At 40.9% G+C, this 5354-nt stretch overlaps 1 protein-coding gene across 1 annotated transcript in view; it reads right to left on the bottom strand.

Moving 5' to 3' along the window:
* The window catches only part of LOC104959425 (inositol 1,4,5-trisphosphate receptor type 1-like), a gene marked incomplete at its 5' end in the record, with an annotated part of 43528 nt that overhangs the window by 10335 nt on the left and 27839 nt on the right, over positions 1-5354 (bottom strand). The window lies entirely within an intron of this gene.

Consider the following 5354-nt stretch of genomic DNA (forward strand, 5'->3'; position numbering starts at 1 on the left):
TCACTTTGACGAGGTTTGCGGGTTTTGAAGTGTTCAAACCATTGTTACGTCCGGTAGTTGCGTAGATTCGCATAATACCCCACAGTAGTTTACAGCAACGGTACCGCTGTCTAGTAGCGGTAAGTTCGATCAAGTCTTCAACGTCAAGTTTATAAGGCGACGAAAGGTTCGGAAAAAATGAAAGAAAAGAAGAGAGAAGGTGTGTAAGTTCGGGGTCACAAGACATAGTAAAGGTTAGATTTAGGAAGTGTAAAGGTCCGTATTCCGTCAAATCGCACTTCGAAAAGTCGTATTCGTAAGGGTGCATCGTTAAGAAGTCCTTAACGTAAGAGATCAAAACCAAAACAGAAAACAAAACAATTAAATCAATAATGATCACAAATTGTAACTGTCACGCATGTCTGACATAAACCTATTCAATTATTAAACCACATAAACAAATCAATAAATACATTCACATTATGACACACATCCAAATTGCAGAAGAGAAACAGTCTGTCCACGACACCCGACTCCGCCGTTGGGGTCAGGGACCACCACCAAAACCGTGTTTCATGGCGAGCATTGTGTTGCCATGGCAACGGCATTTGAAGAAATCTCAAAACTGTCCCGTAGATGTCTTCACGGCTGGACTGTTAGCACACTGCTATCTGAAGTCTGCTGCTCTGAGCATGTCAGTTGGAGTGATGACATCATCGTGTTCCATTACACAGGTGTTTATAGTTGAGCTAACGAGCTCTGTAGAGATCAAAGGTTTCCATTGTTCTGAATGAGAGATACACCTCTTACATGTGAACGTTTTGTGGAAGAACCGTAACAGATATCTGTGAAATGTCAAAACGTTAAGCATGTCAAGGAAGTTGAGTATCTGAAGTGTAATTTTTGTGTAGTTTCGGGTTAATAATGTGGCCTTTTTGGCAGTTTAACTAAGGCTGCTGCCGTGAGGAAATATCTGCCTGAAATTACAATGGGGTTTAATGGAGGAATGTTGAACGTTGTTGTCACTTCATGCCCTCAAGAGGCATTTTGCTTAATTATTCGTCATTTTTCAAGCTACGGGATGCTTTCCTACGTTTGTCATGATAAATGATGTCTCAGGAATGTAGGGTTTGGGAATTATGGCAGTTTAAAAAAAATATACGAAGGCAAATTTCAAGATTTTCTACCCTCTAGCTGTGACATCACGCACTCTAGTTAATGTTAAAATCTGAAGAAAACCTCTAAAACAAGGTCTGAACAATGTTTAATATCTCTAAAAGTAAGAATCAGATTTTAAAGTTGTTTTACACGAATAATGTCAGAAAGATGTGTAACATTTTAAAGTTAGAATGAAGTTTCTGAGTGAAAGTACGAATGAACAGTTAGCAGTTGAAGTCGCATGAAGATTGGTTGAAGTTGAAGAATTTCTCCATTGACTTCAATGGTTAAAAATGTGATGTATTATGGGATGTATCTCTGGAATTATGAAAGTTATGAATGAGAAAAGTAATAGCTATCGATTCCCGACCGAGCTGAACATTTTGATGTTTGAACAGAGTTTCTGCGATGTTCAATGCGGGAGGAGAAGCGCGGCAAAATAAGTCGGCAGAATAATAAACTTTTCGTGCGTAGAATAACAGTTAGTTGGAATGCTGTTAAAACAAAAAAATATATATAAATAATATATTTATGCAATCCCTTTCTGTCTACTTTATTTATCTGAAACATTCTGTATCGCTGGTTCATGTCCCGATCGGACCAGTGTGGACTGGTAGCTCGAGAAGTGCCAGTTCACCTAATGGTCATTGCAGAGGTGCCCTTGAGCAAGGCACCGAACCCCCCACTACCGCTCCCAGTTTCGCTGTGTGTGCTGTACTGTGTGCATGTACATCTGTGACAAAATAAAGAGTGTTTCATCCACCAATTCTTCCTAAACCGAATGAAATGGATCAAAAAGTGAAGGAAAAATAAATTGGCTTTTTGGTTTGTATTGGAAAATAAGACTAGCATTGAGAACCAAGTATTAAATCAATACCAACTATTTATTAAGGTATCTTGCAATCTACTTTATTGTACCTTTCATGCACTTTACTTTTATTCATAAGCAACAGTGTCTCCACATGAACCCAAACACCGAGCTCAGGGTTCACTCAGGGCCAATCGACTGCATTCTTTCACGCTCCCATCTCCTCCGGCACTCGACCACCACATGCCATTGTTATTGAGAGCTGTCTGAACCTGCTTTTTAAAAAGGCCACAGTCATGTGAACGCATGTATGTTTCACACGTCTCTATAGTCTGTCCTTCAATCTACAATATGATGCAGCATGAATGAAAGCAGAGGATGTCGCTGAGGTTGACTGGCTAAAAAACAGCAGAACTGGTCTGGAAAAGTCCCGGAGGTTTCAGTGGTTGATATGGGGGCGTTGGGGTTGAGGTGGCCTTCAGAACCACAAACCGGTTCAGAGGCAGACAGAGGGGAATCACACAGCGCTAAGATGATGAGCAACACACACACAAACAACCCCCACACAAACACACACATATTGTATTTCTCTCAATACATGTTTAAGTACGACATTTCTATCATTGCAGTGCTTTCATTTATTTTACAAATCATTCTGTGGTGCTATATGTAGTGCGAACTCAATGCAAAGAAGCCCTGGTGCAAATGAAGACAGTGACACAAAATTCAGCCAATCAGGGTTGAGATCAAGCTCCCAGGAAGTCTGCTAAGTGTCAAAGCAAATTGTCGTAGTGCCCAAACAATAGTACTACAATTTGAAGCCACTTGGCTCAAACATACTCCCATTGACTAACATTGGGAAATAGACTTCTGCAAATCAGCGTGTATCTTTTTAACGTTATAACAGCTAACCAGTTCAACACTTGAATCATTTCTGTTTAAATCATTATGGCATAACATTTTTAAAATACGCTTGAAGCCGAATCCATTCATGACTGAGCTGGGAGCGGACGTGACGCGACAGAGAGAACTGGAGGCTTAGTAAAAAAAAAAAAAAAAATAGTGTGAATGCTCTATGGGCCCAATGGAGGCTGAAGATTGGCTGGAGATAAGATACAATGTAAGATTAAAATGTACTTTATTAATCCCAATTTGGGAAATGTTTTTGTTGCAGCAGCAGCATAAAACAAATCAAGGCATTGCACATAAGCTGTGGGGAATTTTGTGATCAAGAGTCAGGCCATTTTGACTTCATGCGCAACTTTCATATAAACTGGGTCCTGCTTCCAGAGCTATACCCAGTTCTCTTTATACATCCATGGTTGAACTTCCTGACCGTCACTGACGTACTGAAATTGTTGAATCAGAGAAACCAGCCCGCACCATGACTAGCACACAAAGCTCAACCGTACCTCAAGTTTGAACAGAGACCAGACACAAATCTATGTTTATAAATGTAAGTATACAAACAATAGACTGTTCATGGTATAATCAATAAAGTCACTGCTTTATTTATGCCTACATGACATTATTTTGAGTGGGAATGGAGCAGCTACAATGGTAGCTTGAGTAACGTAGCCTGAATGATCAGATTTCGATTCAGAAAACAAGCATTTTGAGAGATTTTAGAGAATAAATAATTGAGGATGGAATACCTCCACTGTGACCTGTATTCAACACCCTGCTCTTATGCTCTAAAAAAGGTATGAACTAATCATCATTTAGGGGTAATTTCCCCATTTTGCATCCTGCCGGCCACAAGCACACGTGTTGTTGTTGCAAGCCGGCCCTCTTTCCAACCCCAGTGTTTACAAATGAACCCGCTTCCAGTAAACTGAGAAGTGAAGCCACGACTTAACACTCCGCTTCAATGGAAATGACGGAAGTACATTTTTCATTTTTAAAACCGCACGGCCATGAGAGAGAAACAGGATGCTGTGTGGTTACAACAGCAACAGAAAACGTCACAGTCATGCCACAAGACACCTGACAGCCAGAAAAATGGCTAAAAAAACCTTTATCTAAACACACTTGGTAAACATAATGTGCACTACTCCGATCTGAGTGTTTATTTCCCACGGAGGCTTTTCATTGGCTTTCAGGGATGGGGCACCCTGCAGTGTTGAGTGCAGAAAGAATGACCTTTTTGTGAGCAGAGCATCATGTTTTTACAGCTCAGAGATGACATTTCACTCAGAGCCCTCCACCATTGACGTCATTCCCAGTCATTGTCAGAGTGATCTGAATTCTACACCCCCCCACTCTCCTGTAGCTTCTTCCACGCTAATGCACCATCAAGTAAATCGAAACACGGTGGGCAAGACGCAGCGCACATCGGAGGGATTCTATAAATAGTGTGAGAGACATCGGTAATAGGCTGTGTAAATTACAGCAGCAATATGTTCAAACAAAACAATCAAAAGAGGTATAATAGAAATGTATATTAACAACATTGAGCAGTTTGATTTATGCATTTCTTTAATGTAACTTTTGTATGATTTTATAATCCTTACAAAACCCAAAGCTGCGAAAAGTGTGGGTAAATAAAAATGTTAATACATCAAATAAGTTACTAACTTTAATTAAGTAAAACTGTACAACTAACAGGTCTTTGCATACAACTGTGAGTTAATTTACTTAATATTTTCAATTTAAAACAATTATAAGAAAATGCATTTTTATTAAGAAGAATGTCTTACCCACTTTTCACTGAAGTAAAGTATCAAACCAAATCAAACTCAACAGAAGGTACCAAAACTCAAAGTACTTATTATTGTATTAAAGGGCCCATGTCATGGCCATTTCCACTAATCATAATTAAATTGTTGAGGTCTACTAGAATAGATTTATACTGTGCAATTTTCCAAACTCACATTGGTTTCGCATACAGCATCTCTGTAAACTAGTGGAGAGAGTGAATACTGCTGAATACACATAAACGGCTCGTTGCAGCTCTTGCACCCCCCCCCCCCCCCTCCCCCCCTCCCTGTGAGCCCAGTGTGCTCCGATTGGTCGGGACGTTGTGAATTGCGCTGAGCTCCGTGGAGGTGTGGTTTCCTTGTTCAGCGAAACACAGCCAAACTCACCCTGAGCACACACAAAGCCACAGCCGAAATAAAAACAATAAGTGTGGCTTGATATTGAGTCAGAAAAAGGTTGATAAACGCTGTGAGAATGGGTCTGCAGACAGAATTTCGCCGCGATCCCAACTGTCTGTTATCAGCCTGCAGCCAGGGAGGAGAGATCAGCAGAGCTGCCTGCACTGAGTGTGTGTGTGAGGAAGTCCGTGGATTGGTCAATTTGGACCAATCAGCGGGGGCTTAACGTAACGGCTCCGCGGACGTAACGTAACGGCTCCCCGGATTGGTCCATTTGGTTCCGGGTAACGCATGACATCATGAGGCACCCG

The sequence above is a fragment of the Notothenia coriiceps genome, unplaced genomic scaffold, assembly GCF_000735185.1.
Source record: "Notothenia coriiceps isolate Sejong01 unplaced genomic scaffold, NC01 NC01_scaffold00030216, whole genome shotgun sequence".
Lineage (NCBI taxonomy): Eukaryota > Metazoa > Chordata > Actinopteri > Perciformes > Nototheniidae > Notothenia > Notothenia coriiceps.